The sequence below is a fragment of the Bidens hawaiensis genome, unplaced genomic scaffold (assembly GCF_021521415.1).
Source record: "Bidens hawaiensis isolate Kalapana, Puna unplaced genomic scaffold, B.hawaiensis_p1.1 tig00056979_1, whole genome shotgun sequence".
In the NCBI taxonomy this organism is placed as follows: Eukaryota; Viridiplantae; Streptophyta; class Magnoliopsida; order Asterales; family Asteraceae; genus Bidens; species Bidens hawaiensis.
In genome coordinates, this window is record NW_027500278.1 from 43,562 (window position 1) to 60,250 (window position 16,689).

At 35.4% G+C, this 16,689-nt stretch overlaps 1 long non-coding RNA gene across 1 annotated transcript; it reads left to right on the plus strand.

Moving 5' to 3' along the window:
• Positions 1 to 1,075: 1,075 nt before the first annotated feature.
• Positions 1,076 to 7,897, plus strand: LOC143601691 (uncharacterized). The gene is made up of 4 exons (XR_013147697.1): positions 1,076 to 1,429; positions 6,888 to 7,336; positions 7,412 to 7,572; positions 7,823 to 7,897. It is a non-coding gene; the product is annotated as an uncharacterized LOC143601691 (long non-coding RNA).
• The last annotated feature ends 8,792 nt before the right edge of the window (positions 7,898 to 16,689 follow it).

Consider the following 16,689-nt stretch of genomic DNA (forward strand, 5'->3'; position numbering starts at 1 on the left):
ATCTTTAATATGAATATCATATTGTTAAACAAAAAATAAATAAAATAGTGGGTTTTTTATATTGTATTATTAGGTTGTTCATTATGCTTTTTAATTGAGTTTTTTTAATGCGTTGTGTTATAGATTTGGTCATTGTGTTTTTCAACTGATACTCATATTTAAGATAAAATTAGAACAAAGATTACATCATTGTATCTTTTTGTTCGTCATTGTGTCTTCGTGCTCAAAATTTGTCTTTCTACTTATCATTTCGTTTTAGTCATTCTGTAATACGTTCATTGTGTTTTGTTCGGAAATGACATGTGACATTTACTTATTTTAAGAAAAATTGTATTATGTTCATTGTGTATTACATTCAAGTCATTGTGTAATATGTATTTTTCATTGTGTTTTACGTTTCAAGTTCATTGTGTTATATGTATTCATATTGTGTTTTACATTTCAAGTTATTGTGTAATATGTATTCAACATTGTGTTTTACATTTCAAGTTATTGTGTAATATGTATTCAACATTGTGTTTTATGAATTAGATAATTTGTTGGTATTTTTCATTATATTTACAAACTATTATTACATAACAGTGTTATTGGTACTTAAAAAACACAATGACGAAAAAACACAATGGCAAACAGAAAGACACAATGGTAAGCAAAAAGACACAATGACGTAATTTTTGTTTTAATTTATATATAACAAAGTTATACTCATATTAAGGATAGAAAAAACGTGTAATTATGGTGAATTTTTTTATTTTTTTAAATAGTATATGAAAAAGTTATAGACGTCGTTGTAAAATGATGAGGGAATTAACATGTGAATTGCTTGTGAAGAGAGAAAATGTGTACTATTACTTTTGTACCCTTTTTCCTTTGGTCCCCGCTTGGCGCATGTCAAACAATTATGGCTTCTCACACTTTTCATTTTTATTGGCATTTGTAGAATAACCCAACCCTAATAAACTTATTAATGTAATAGGATCGTATCAACACACCGGTTATTTTACCCTTTTTGGTGACTTAATCATTTTTCTAAACAACGTAACGTATTTTATTTGATGCTTGACAGATTTGAAACGAGATGTGAGGTTTTACCAAGGTCAAATCCACTGCAAACTCGCCACAGTTTTAGATAACTTGAAAATAAAGGCTTTGACTACCGAGCCTACTATAGACACAGATAGCACAGAAGTCAAAGTGGTTCTTTACAGGTCTAAGCATGTTCAACTGTCAGCTCCTCCACATCCACAGGATAATGAAAATGTCGACCAGTTAGTTATCTCCCATAGCTACTCCTCAGCATCATTTAGCTCCATTGAAAACCTTGAAATGCCTTCAAAGAAACTTCCGTCTTCATCAATTTTCAAACCCTTTGGTCAAAGTTCCATATTGTCTAGTGATATTGATATTGCATCAAAGCAAGATGTGTCAGGTCAGAGAGTTAATGTTAGAGGTTTTAGACTAAGGGGGTGTGGGGGCTTTGGTAGGGGCTCTAGCAGAGCCAAGAACCAATAATATTATGACGTGTGGCAGAGAGAGAAACTGGATAAGGGGGAGTTGGAGCCCCTGGTGGAGCCCCAGGCCCCTGGTGTGGAGGGGCTCCAGCAGGGGCTCCAGCGAAATTTTTTTTTTATTTTTTTTATAAATATATTCAAATAACATATTATTAAAAAAACACATAAAATATTAAAAAAAACACACATTAATAAAAAAACACATTAATATCTAAAATTCAAATTACAAAAAAAAACATACTAAAAATTAAACAAACAATAATACTTAATAATAACTCATGTCGAAGATTCCCGTGTGTCTCACGGCTCTTGATATTTGCTATGTTATGAAGTCTTTGTTGATCACTGATTGTGGACGGTTGTGGCGGAATGTCACCTTGGTAGTTTTGGCAGATAGCTTTGCCCTCGTCTTTTAACGTCATGTTGTGTAGGATCAGACACGTGTAGACGACGTCCATTATCCTCTCCCGAGTCCAATAACGTATCGGGTTCGCCAGCACATAATATTGTTTTTTCAGAACTCCAAAAGCTCTTTCAATATCTTTTCTAGCAGACTCTTGCTTCTTCGTAAAATACTTCCGTTTATCGGCGATTGGATCTGTAAAAGCTTTCACTAACAAAGCCTATTCGTTGTAAATACCATCGACCGGATAGTACCCGTACTTGAAGAGTTCTCCATTTGCAACAAAAGCTTGAGGTGGTTCAACCCCGTCGATAAGGTCGTTGATCAAATGTGACTGATCGATAACATTAAGGTCGTTATTTGACCCAGCAACACCAAAAAAAGCATGCCAAAACCAAAGATCCTGTGACACCGCCGCCTCAAGTATAAGGGTCGGCCCTTCATGATCACCACGGTGGAACTGACCTCGCCAGGCCGTTGGACACATAGCCCATCCAACATGCGTACAATCGAGGCTACCTAGCATCCCAGGAAAACCATGTTTTTCTGCGTGCACCTCATATATGCGTTGGATGTCATACATTGTAGGTTTACGCAGATATCTCCGAGAGTAAATCGATATGACTCCTACGTATATAAATACGATATAAGTATATATATATATCTATAGTTATAGGCATTAAAATAATCTATAAACATATAATATATATTAAAAAATGTAATAAATATTTAATAAAAACTAAAATTAATGTTTTTTACCTTGGCATAAAAAATGAAGGGATTCACGTGCAACCCTTTTCGACATCTGTAAATACTCATCCAAAGCGTCCGACGAAATGCCGTACGCTAATTGACGGATAGCAGCCGTGCATTTTTGAAGAGAGGTAAAACCGGGGAGACCCCTAGCATCCTCCCTTTGTTGAAAAAAGGGATACCGTGCCTCTAAATCACTTGCTATACGCATGAACAATTGTCTGCTCATTCGGAAACGAGTTCGAAAATCCGACTCCTCGTATACAGGTTGAGGGCTAAAATAATGCCTAATCAAAGTATCGTTAGCACCCGATCGATCACGATCACGAGGTGGTGCTCTAACTCTCGGGACTCGAGGTTGTTGGGCTTGATTTTGCAAAAGATCCACCACGGTTGCGGTCAAAACTACCCCTACTTGAAGAAGCAAATCATCCTCTTCGGAGGAGTCGGAATCAGACGAGAACCACGACATCTTTTTTTGTTAATTTTGAGAGGATTTTAGGAGAAAAGGTGTATAATTGTGAAATGGAGTATATTTTATAAAGGTATATATTAAAAGTTTAAGAAAATATATTTTTTTTAATTTAATACGAGCCAACGGCTCTTTTTGCTAAAAACAAGGTGACTTCCTCTCTCTCTTCTCCCGCTACCAAGCTCACGCCTGCCTCTATTTGCCCTCTAGCGCCCCTGGTGGTGTGGTGTTAGCGCCTGGGGGCGCGAGCGGAGGGGCTCTAGCGCCCTCGTTGAAGCCCCACACCCCTCAGTCTTACCTCTAAGGGGTGTTTTGGGTTTTGCTATATCTTTAACTGGCCACATGTTAAAATAAGGGATGCTATATACAAACACCACCCCCATATGTTTCATATAGGTCTGTATGAATCGCATATGCCATACGTGACTGACAAGTGTACATTAGAAATAAAGAGACAACTTTTGGTAGCGTATATGACTTGTATAGCCCTATACGAGTTGTATAGGGTTTCAAAAGCTCATATAGAGGCTGATACCACATAAAACCTATATGATTCATATAGGATCTATACGACATGTATAGAATCAGTTTGCAATATAAATTTGTGTCTATACGATTTGTATAGTTCTATATAATTCGTATAGTGCTATACGGGAGGCACATAAAAAGAAACTAAAACATGACGACAGAAACTGATACAATTTAGGTCTTATATGACTCGTATAGGCCTATACGAGACTAGTGTGGTGTTTCTTATATATATAAATAGCTAAACAAAATGGGTCAAATGACTCGTACATATTGAATTTCCTCAAAATGTTCTTTTAATGTATGCAACCTTACAAAATCGTTCTATTTGAAGACCAAAAATGTTTATGAAACTCTTTATACAAACGTTACAAGTTTGAACAAAGTATCTCTAGTCAGCATGTTTGGATTTGTACCAAACATCATATATTTTTACCCGATCGAGGATTGTTTGAGAGGTTCAAGTTTTTATCCCTATACCCATCGTATAATTTAACTAAAATAAACATTTATCGATAAAAAATGTTCATTTTTCAAAAAAAGCCACTACATCATTTTCATCGTGTGTGTACTAGATTAGGTACATTTCAGAAGTGTTTTTAGAAAGAGAAGTACGAGAAGTCATTATAACCAATCATATTTTTTCCTTTACTTTTATCTTTAATTTATGCATGAGGGTATAGTTGTAATCTCTACAAATTTGTAAATATGGTAACTAGTAAATGTTGTAGGGGATTTCAAATAAAAATTTATTTTTATAGCAAACAAACAACCATTTTTTGAGTTTCGAATTTAACCATTTTTTAATATGATATATACATAATTCAAATTCCCATGATCGATACTTTTCTGTTTATAGATTATCAACAAACAAATATACATCTACTTCATTTTATTTTATTTTTAATGTGAAGATTTTTATCTAAATTACGCATACACACCTCGAAATACCACCTACACATTACATAAATGAACCTGCACACGATAAAAATTACACGTATACAATTCGAAATACCTCCTACACAGTATATATATGAACATACATATGATAAAATTACACACACACAATTCAAAATACCACATACACGATACATTATTAACCTACATAGTACATACCTGAACCTACACAAGCAATTCAAAATACCACATATACAATACATATATTAACCTATATTGTACATAAATGAAGCCACACACGATAAAATTTACACATACAAAATTCGAAATATCACTTACAATACAGTATATATATGAACCTATACAGTACAAAATAACCATTTCTTTATTACATCAAACTACAAAATAACCTATACAGTACATCAAACTACGTCAAAGAATGTGCCGACATAATTCTTTTTCATGGTTCCCTTAACTGCTTTATAAGTTTTTCCTCAACAAAATCCTGCAAGAATGCATAGCAAAATAACATTACGGGTATTTTTGGCAAAACTAGCTGGTAGCTGTAGCTGGAAGCTGGTGGCTTGTGGATTGAAGCTGATAGCTGTAGCTTTTTTAGATATATTTAGATGTTTGGCAGAGTAGCTGAAGCTTTTAATAAAATGTATAAAATTACAAAAATGAGCTTAGCTAAAAACAATAATAATTAATATATTTATATTGGAAGGTTATTTAAGTAAATTAAAATACTAAAAGGTTGTAGCTCTTTCTAAACACTACTAGTATAAGCTTTAAGCTTTATCTTCTGACTTTAAGCTTCAAGCTCCTTAAACCAAACAAAACTTTTAATTGAGTAGAAGTTTTTTCTTAAAAACTTGGAGCTAGAAGCTCCTAAAAGCTTTCTGCCAAAATACCCTACATAAATTACTCTAAATAACAAATTTCATGTACCAATTAGGTAATTTACATGAAAAATTAAATGAACAAAAAACCTCACGTAACCTAACTGAAGTAACCGAACCCAACTCCGAAAGCATGGGCTTGGTTTTTTTGTTCTCTCAAAAACCAAAATTTCCAGTTTAGTTTCGGTTTTGCACGTACTCATATATGAAAAAAATTCAACCAAACCCAAAGATAACATGAACTATGTGCCTGTAATGAATAATAAATAGTGTAGCCTAAAATTCTTAAATCAAATACGTGATAATCGATATATCATTATTTAAAGAAAATGTTTAACTATGGGTTTGACACATGTAGGGAGAGGGGTTGTTATTTAGTTTACAGTTATGTAAATTTGTTATCTATAATATATTCAACTGGGTCTTATTTTTATTTAAATTATATATAAACTAGTTTTTATCTTCCGTATAATACGGTTTGTGTTTCTTTTTCGTGTCTAATATTTATATTTTTTGGATTTAAATTTTATTTATTGTAAGAATGTTAATAATATACTTAGGGTTTGATGATGAAAGGGTTTCACAAATAAATGAGATGTTATAACCCGTTTAAAAGCTATGAGTTTGATAAACTCATGACCCACTTATTTTTTTACTATAGAATTGTTACTTATTATAAAAAATATCTTTTTCTTAAAAAAATTGGATATTAATATTTAGTATATCCCTATTTTATAAGCTTTTCATATCAAGGTGAGATTGTTTTTTAAAATAATGAGATGTTATAACGTGTTTAAGGTTATCTGGGTTAAGTAAGACCCATACCCGTAAATTCGGGTCAAATGAATGAGAAACCTTTATTTATAAATAAAACAATCATGTGGCTTGAGAGAATGTAAGAAGCAACCAGAGAGCATTTAAGAATTTCGTTTATATATATTTAAGATTAAGATTTTTTGTTCTATAGTTTTTTTTTATCATTTTCCTTTTTTTTGCGCGCAACATGTATTGTAATTTATTTGCATCCTCATATGTTGTTTGACATTATTTGTTTATAATATTTATATAATTTTTTTGAATTTTAATTTTATTTATTGTAAGAAAGTTAATAATATACTTAGGAGTTGATGATAAAAGGGTTTCATAAATAAATGAGATGTTATACCCGGTTTAAAAGTTATATGAGACCATCAGTGTTATAGTGTTAAGTTGGTGCATACAATTAGTTTAAAGTCGTAATCTTTTAAACTTGGGGGACAAAATTGGTAATGGTCAAACCACACCCACAATTCATGCAATTAGTTGTTACTTCGCCGTTCAAAACAAAATTAGTTATTTTATGTACTAATATTTAATTGGAAAAAAAAGCATGCTAATGCTTATGACTTCCCTCATATTGATCAGTTCAATCTCATATACAGGTAGCTTCTCGCGAGCAGGAAATGATCATAAAATTTCCTCACATACGATTGGAAATTCACGAAAAACTCCTAGACGAAAAAGAAATACTAAACCGGTTTTGTGTAACGCTTGTGGGATGACAACTGAGTTGTATATCAAAGACTCCATGAGATTCGGTTACCAAGAAATCCATGCAGCCACAAATTTTTTTTCAGCTGACAACTTGTTAGGTGAAGGAGGTTATGGTCTAGTTTACAAGGGTCAGCTAGTGATGGGCAGGTTATCGCTGCTAAGGTGCGAAAACAAGCCAGCACACAAGGATTTGAGGAATTTCATTCTGAAATATATGTTTTGAGTTTCGCGCGCCATAGAAATATTGTGATGCTGTTGGGTTATTGTTGCAAGGAAAATGTTAACATACTGGTTTATGAATATATTTGCAATCGGTCACTTGAGTGGCATATGTTTGGTAAGTGGCGGTTAAGTGTTAACTTTAACCCTTTTGACTTTCTTTTTTGTGACGGATTCTTGGTGTATTTGAAAGACGAAGGAGCAAATGTTCTAGAGTGGCATAAAAGACGAGCAATTGCTATAGGAACTGCGAAAGGATTGCGGTTTCTTCATGAAGAGTGTCGCAGTAGTCCGATCATTCATAGGGATCTTAGACCAAGCAATATATTGCTCACACATGACTTTGTGCCAATGGTAATTATACCTCACATTACTTCATTTTATTTTTATGTGTACTTTTCATTTTAATTGGCATTAACGCATTATTGTGTACCTTGTTTCAGCACACGTTTTGGTTTTACACTAATTTGAAAAGTAATTTTATTTATCAAAAGGTCATAACAATGTGTGTTGTTTCTTGAGAGATAACTTGTGTGGTAAATGTTTAAATTTTAGTGATATATTACTATGGTAGTACTAATGCAAGCTATGTTTACGCACACAGTTAGGTGACTTTGGGCTCGCTAAGTGGAAGACAAATGATTCTCCTATCCAGACTAGAATACTTGGTACATTGGGGTGAGGTTTTTCTTTAAGGAACCTAATTTAGATTGATAGAGTACTTAGAGTAAATCTCTAAAATGTTATTTTCGTTCTTTTGGTTTGACAAATAATGCGAATTAGTTCAAAAAGTTTATTTTTTGTATATGAACCGTCCATTTTCCCAATTTTTGTCAATTACATCCAAATCATTAACCCTGTTAAATTGAATCGTTAAGTCAGGAGTAGACATGTCTATTCACTCTTTCTTTATTATAATACTTATTCCAGTTAACTGCGGTTTTCGTCCTTGTGATTTGTCCAAATTTGCGGTTTTAGTACAATAGTTTCATGTTTGCAATTTTCGTCCCTATCAAATTTATGATTTTCGTCATTGTAGTTTCATTTCACTTGCAGTTAAACCCGAATTTATTAAGCTCGTTAAGTCTGGTCGTTAACCCAGGCGTGTCCCTCACGTGACGACCAGTTTTGTCGTTTTTCTCCCCAAATAAGCCCAGTCCTAATTCGCAAGCCCCCTCACGTGAAGGACTGGGATGTAATTGGAGATAAAAGGAAAAAAAACAAGGGACAAAACTGCCCCTCATGTGAAGGACAAATTGATGGGTTTAATGACCAGACTTAACGAGATTACCAATTTCGGGTTTAATTGCAAGTGAAATGAAACCATAGGGACGGAAATTGCAAATTTGAAACTACTGTATTAAAATCACATATTTGGACAAACCACAAGTACGAAAACCACAGTTCACTAAAATAATTATTATAATAAAGAAAGAATGAAAAGACATGTCTACCCCTGACTTAACGATTAAATTTAACATGGTTAGTGATTTGAATGTAATTGACAAGAATCGAGAAACTTGGATGGTCCATATGTAAAAAATAAGCTTTTTTGATTAAAATGACATTATTTGTCAAACTATAAGAACGGAAATGACACTTTACTCCGGTACTTAAAACACGTGTAGACTATAATGGGAAACCGGTTGTAAACAATCAGTATTCTCATTAAAAAAACACAAATAAATGCAAATTATTTTCTAATACCCCTTTCAAGCGAACATGTGTAGCCCTACATGCAGCTTGCCACGAAAAATTCTTACACTTGGTGAAGGTATAAGTTATGAACACTTTAGTTCCAAGCCCAACTGATAGCTATAACATGACATTGGGCGTAAGCAACAACCCAAGTTAAGAGTTAGTTGAAGCCCAAACAAATTATTGTCACCGTATATAAACAAGCAAATGAGTAGAGTGTAGATGATGAATGAATTGTGTGTGAATGTTCTTACTTCTTGCTTCTCATCTCAATTTTCTCTTCTTCAATGTGATAATAGGGCCATGTTTGGGATTCCTTATTTGCACTTTCTTTTGACTAAAATAATGAGTTTTTGATAAGTTATATTTTTCTAACTTATCAAAACTTGTTTTTCCTTCTTTAAAAACTTAAAAAGATCACATTACCCAAACACCATTTTAACTTACAAAAGTTGATAAGTTATAAGGAGGTAAAAATAAAGAATCCCAAAGTTGATAAATTATGTGTTAGACTAATTTGATTCCAATTCTATATCATATTTCATATATGATCACATGATAGGTGCTTTTATTGACTCGATTCGTTGGCACTAATGGTTGACGAGAATCTAACACTGTGTTCCCGAGTATTATTTAAAGAGGGGAGGGAAAGGAAAGGAGAAGAAAATGTGAAAAAATCATGTTCCAAGTGATTTTTTAAGGATGGGAGGGGAGGGGAGGGGAACGGAGAGAAAAGACTAGAAAATTTAAGTGTATAATCATCTTTTCAAATTGGAGAGATTAGGAGAGAAAATGTGTTTGTATCATTAATTGCCTATTAACTCCTACATTTTCTTTCCCTTTTCTTCCATTTTCATTAAAACGAGAACACGAAATAAAGTGACACCATGAGTTGTTTAGTTCATTTCTTTGCTGGTTATGATTCGAATTTTGGGGCTGATTGGTTAAGGAGAACCTTTGGTTTTGATCCTGGTCCAAATCTAATTTACACGGCTTCTTTTAATCTGCTGCGATGTAAATTCCAACGGTTGAATATCACGGAACCCCTTTTGGTTTTCTGTGCTCCGTTACTGGCTGTACTTCAACAATAATGCCTACCACTGCTCCGGTGACCCAACCAAACAGAGTCACGGATTCTGCCAGTGTTCGATCATTTTACATACTCTTCCGACAGAGAAGCGCCACTAATTCGAACTAGAACTGGGTACTAAATTGGATGTCGCTTTATCCTCAAACTCGACTAAATTGGTTTCTAGATTGGCTGTTCCTCGCCTACTTCATGATCCTAAGTCGGTTTTCCATCTAAAAGTTAATCGATTGTTACCGTCTGGAATACACTTGCTCTTATAGCTACTGCGGTGATTCGGTTCCAAATTGGGAATACACGTCTTACTTGAGAAGGAATAACAATAGCTGAAATCTCTTATCCGAATGAAGACGTTTACAAAACACCACCGCTAGTTGATATTATACTAATTCAACCTATCACTCTTGTTCAAGTGTTAACAGCCACAGTGGTTATTTCATTAAGTGCATCTACACTTTACCTAACCAACACCTTGTGGTTGCAATTCAAGATATTGAATCATTCTCATCTTCATTCGAGTTGGCACCAGCAAAAATTATTACAAATGCAACTGAATGCATGTGGAAAAACTTGGTTGTAGGAGTTACGTCCCCATTTAAACAGACACTTGACAAGCTTGGTAACGCCGGTGAATCTATTTCTTATATTTTTCTCTTTACTAATGGCTCAAATGCTCAAGCTAAATGGTTATGGAAAAAACTTTGTTTTAAACCTAGTCCGGTTTTTATTAACACGCCTTCTTCTAATCGCATTACTAGCATGTTTTACCCTATTGCCACTGTTTCGCTTGAGTCTTGTAACCCGTTTTTACACCGTGGGCCTATTTTTCTTGCTCAGGCCATGCTGACTTTTGCAACCCCTTGTCCTAAGCTATTTGTTTTAGCTACTGATTCTGACCCACCCGACCCGTATACAACCTTTACTTCAGATGTTGTTCAGCCTCGTTTTTATAAGGACGTTGTGATGGTTGAACCAATTTGGAAGTTTTGGAACATTTATATTGTTGAGCTTTTATTGCTCCAGGGTGCGAGTAACTGGCAGTTAGATATAGATTCAGTATTATTACAAACTTTGTGTGGAAACCGGGTTGGTATTGTGGTTCAGTTTTGTTGTTCGTACCCACTAGTGATTATGGCCATGTTGGAAATGTGGACAGGCCCTTGGTGATGCTACTCAATCTGCCACAGCAGCACATGCACTTTTTGATCACTTTTCATTTGTAGCAGGTGCACTCGAGTCACTACTTCATGTGACTAGTGATTCTAATCATGGTTCATGTCCAAGTACAATGGAATTGCTTTTGCCGGGAGGATATGCGTGCATACTTTATTTGCAGTATGAAAATTTTTAGCCATAATTGGAATGAAACATGCCACAGAGTTGAGTTTATTCAACTCATTGACCCAAAGTCAAAGTGTAATACCTATTTCCAATAATAAGCACTTACAACAAAATGCAAACTCAAATAATAATGATAATGGGTTCTCAAGGTCAACCTGATAGTTTTCTTCTACCAAGTAAAATCCAAAGTCAGGAACTCCCTCATGTTGGTGTTGTTCGGTTTCACCTCAACTAGTAAGTGGTACCCGGCATACTCTTCCACCAGACAGTCTTAACTCGAACCAATGGAGTCAACTTCTGTTTTGGTTTTCTGGTCAACCGTATCCTCATGTTTGGCTTGCGGGTGCAATTGTTGGTGCGAGAAACGCTTTTAAACTTAATAAAGGGTCGGGAATTGGTAGCAAAAATTTAACTTTCAACCGTTACCAAAGTTCATTCTCAACTTTCATCCTATTGACCAAAGTTGCAGCATATGCAGACAACAAGCCACAACCGCGGGTGCTTGTTCTTCATGTTTATTATGATGGTTATGTGGGTGCACTTCCTAGTTTTGAAGTCATTCTTCTTACCGGAGCCTGTTCAGTTAGTGGTTGCCACACAAGCGAGATTGGTGCATCAAGATTCCAATTGGCAAACTCACTATTCCGACCAACCCAACTGAACGCCATATTTCGAACATGTTATTTATTCTACATTGTTATTAGCGATATCTTCACAGTCATAAATAAGTTGAAGGTAGTACGTGTTGGTCACATGACATTAAGTTTAGACACCGGTGGCTAACTCCGCCCCTCACCTTTTCCGCAATTAACCGGATCAATTTTTGCGCAATGGGTTCCTCTCATGTTTTAAAAACCGGTTCAAACCGGCCGGTTGAACCGGATTTCGCACAGCATGCCAGTATTTTAAGCCCGGTATTTTTGGCCGATTTGCTAGAAAATCGTACCGAAGATTTTTTTTTTATAAAATACCGGTTTTTACCTGCAAACCGGTTTTAAGTACGAGAAACTTTTGATATTTGCGACCCATATTATTCCAAAATTACTTTTAACCCAACAATTAACATTCAAACGTGTAAACTTTAGAAATAATTTTTTTAAAATTGAGTGCTTTTGTATTATTTTTTTAATATAGATTAACTTTTGTATTATTTTTTGTTATTTGATCATTATTTTCGGGTTATTTTTTGAGTTGAAGTTACTTTTATAGGAAATTATAAGGTAAACTACTTAACCGGTTAAACCTCCCGGTATGACCCGGTTCAACCGTTGTACCATATTTTAGCCGAATCCGGTACAAATAAAATACAGGTTTTTAAAACATTGGTTCCTTTCATAAAATCGTTTGATGCTCTTTATGGTCTCCAACCGCCAAATTTAGTCACATTTACCTGGGTACTATGCTCTTCCGGTTCAAGTATGACTTTACACCTTAAGGACAAGGTGAGTTTGAAAGGGGGGAGTAATGTTATGAACACTTTAGTTTCAAGCCCAACCAATAGTTATAACATGTAATTAGGCTTAACCAAACAACCCAAGTTAAGAGTTAGTAAAAGCCCAAACAAATTAATGTCACTGAGTTAAGCAGATGAGTAAAGTGTAGGGCATGAATGAATTATGTGTGAATGTTCTTACTTCTCATCTCAATTTTCTATGTAATCCAATCTCCTTCAATTTGATAATATAAATATGTGTTGACTAATTTGATTCCTATTCTATATTGTATTTCATATATGGTCACTTCAGTATATGTCACCTAAAGCTTGGTTGTCACAAACTTGGTGTATAACTTCCTTGAGGAAACAAGATCATGAATAAAATGATAGTAATTATCGAAAAGTTTGGCTAATTTGTGGGACTTTGGATTTTGACTAAGAAAAAGAGCACTCTTTTTCTCACACAGAATAAATGAACAATTGGGCCAAAGCTTGAAGTTCAAGAAGAAGGAGATTAATCCAAATGATTTCCTCATCAGTGTTTGCCATAGCCTAATTTACTGGTTCACAGCCAGAACGTGAAACCATGGATTGTTTCTTTGAACTCCAAGAAACAACGTTTCCACCTATTAAATTGCGTAGCCATAGGTTGATCATTGAGTTTCTATACATCTAGCCTAATCGACATCTGAATATCCAACCAACTTGGTGGTAGATGGCTTATCAAAGGTAAGCCCGTAGGACATTGTACCTTTCACGTAATGGAGGATGTGTTTCACTAATTGAAAGTGAAATTAGACGGGGATTGTAAAATCTATCTTGCCTAATTAACAACATATAAAATATCCGATCTAGTAGTTTCATGGAATTAAGTACCTTAAGATGTCCGGCAAAGTCATCAGTGTGCCAACTCATTTGGCATCAAGAAGGAATGCCCTGGCAAGTACATGATGCACATATTTTGCTTGACTGTGAAATCGACTGTATACGGTGTGGCTCACTTCAAGGCCCAAAGAGTAGTTTACTTGTTCCATGACTTTGATAGAGAACTCACTGTGAAGACAAGTGATAAGTTGTTTAACAGTTGACTTAATATTCACGATTAGAATGATATCATCTACGTAAATAAGTCTATATATGAGGCATGAATCTTGCTTGTAGACGAATAAAGATTGTAAGTTCCAAATCTGGATCACTACGACGCAATATCAAATAAACACATGATTGGGCGGAATCGAAACACGTAATGAATCAAGAAAAGATGAAAAGAACACAAACACAAGATTCATAGCACACATTTATTATAAACGTCGGGTACTTAATCTCACAATACCAAAATTGGTTACACTATCAGAGAGAAAATAGTAATAACCTTCCTACTAACCTAACATATGAATAACTTTATATAGGTTAGTACAAGTGATTACTAGGCCCAAGCCCATCCGAAATCCTTATTCATAATAGGGATTTCGGTTCACACCCCTCCAACAAACCAAATATTACAATTTATCCTCTAACAAAGTATAAACCACAAAATATATCCCAACAAAGATGGGTAGCCACGACTACCTATGAAACCAATGAGAGCAAGAAAATTTCTAAACCTTTGAAACCAAGTACGTTGTGATTGATTTAAGTCGTATTGAGCCTTCTTGAGACATCACACATAATCAAGGACATTGGAATCAATGGAACCTATCCATAAACACAGTTTCAGTGAGGTAGATTCCACTGATGTTTAATGGCCAATGCCAAAATTACTCGTACTACGTAAGCCTTGAAAACATGACGAAAGTGAGTAAGTCCTTGTGCAATAAGACATGCCTTATAACGATCAACTAGACCAATTTAGAACCTACTATAGGACGAGGCACAAGATTTAAAGTGTGATTCTTTTGCAAGGCACCCATTTCCTCACGCATTGCAGTTATCCATTTTTACTGTTAATCGGTTGTTCTAAATCCCTTAGGATCTTTTGAAGTAATTGATGCATGATGTAAAGGGCTGGAATTAAAGGCTGCAACATCAAAAAATAATAATGTTGTGGTTTATGTACTTCATTCCATTCCCAGTCATCATAGGATGAATAGAAGTAGTTGGAAGTGCATAGTTAAAGGCATAGCTGGTGGAATGATACAATTATGGACGGGTGGATAGTAGCCACTACCGAGTTATGAAACTAATCAACCTCATGGCTGGAAAGTTCTTGATAATAATCATCAGCCATTGTTTCTTCTCCCATAATAATGAATACAAAACCCATATATATAGTGAAAAAGTCCTAGCAAACATCCTATTAATATGTAAAGTAAATAATCTCAGATAATAATAATATGATAATATATCGTCTAATATTCCTCCTTAGCTAGAACGCGAGTAAAACGAGATGTTCAAGCTGGTACGAAAACTTTCCAAAAGATGACGAGGAAGGTCTTTGGTAAAAATATTTGCATATTAAGAAGATGATTGAACATGAAGAACATGAATGTGGCCAATCGGAACCTTTTCTCGAACAAAGTTAATATCCATCTCCACATGTTTCGTCCGTTGGTGTTGGTGTTGGACGGGATTACTGGACAGATAAATGGTTGAGACATTGTTACAATATACTATAGTGGCTTTGCGCACGGAAACATGGAGCTCTAGAATAAGATTGTGAATCCATGTAGCTTCAACAACCGCACTGGCGATGCCTTGATATTCAGCTTCCGCACTTGATCGGGAAATCCTGTTGCCGTTTAGATGACCACGAAAGTAGATTATTTCCTAGAAAAATGCAATATCTAGAGATGGAGCGTCTAGGATCCAGACTACCACCCCAGTCAGCATCGGAGTAAGCCACAAGTGACTGCTCTCGCGAAGCCGAAATCCGAAGACCAAGGTCGACGGTACCATGTATGTAACACAACACGCGTTTCATGAAAGCAAGATGTGAGTCCCGAGGGTCATGCATAAATAAGCAAATCTGTTGTACCGCATATGAAATGTCCGATCTGGTGAACGTTAGATATTGGAGCGCCTTCGCTCTGCTACGATATAGCTTCCCGTCATTTAAAAGCTCCCCCTCAGTGGCACTGAGTTTAATGTTTGTATTAACAGGTGTATTACATGGTTTACATGCGGTCATTGAGGCCCGATGAAGAATATCACATGCATATTGAGTCTAAGAAAGAAACAAATCTTGATTATCTCGTGTGACCGTGATGCCTATAAAATGATGAAAGGGGCCGAGATCAGTCATAGCAAATTCTGTGGATAAGCGAGAAATAATACGGTGAAGGAGATTTTGGTGCGAAGCTGTAAGCATAATGTCATCCATGTATAATAGTAAATAAGCAAGACTATCCCCAGATTGGTATATAACGTGTCACACATGCTATTTTTAAACCGCGGAGTAAATCAAAAGGATGAAAATCTGTGATACCATGCTCGCGGTGCATGTATCAACCCATATAAAGATTTTTATGTCGACATATGTGATGTGGACGCACCAGATTTGTGAAACCTGGAGGTTGTTGCATAAACACGGTTTCCTATAAATGACCATGAAGAAATGCTTTTTTTGACGTCCAACTGATGTATAGGCCATTATTGAGAAGCAGCCATGGAAAAGACTGTAAGAATGGTGGTCGGTTTAACAACCAGGCTGAAAGTCTCATCACAATCAATCCCAACTTTCAGCTATTTACCATTACAGACTAAACTTGCCCTGTATCTTTGTAAATGTGCTTGGATCGTAGGTAGAAAGAGCCCCATAGAACGTATAGCCGGGTGATTCTGTGGTCTCGGTACTAACTCCCACGTGTCACTACCCTTCAAAGCACTAAATTCATTGTTCATAGCACGTAACTAGTGTTGGTCCAATAGGGCTTTAAGATAAGAAGTTGGAACGGGTGAGATATTTGTGGCC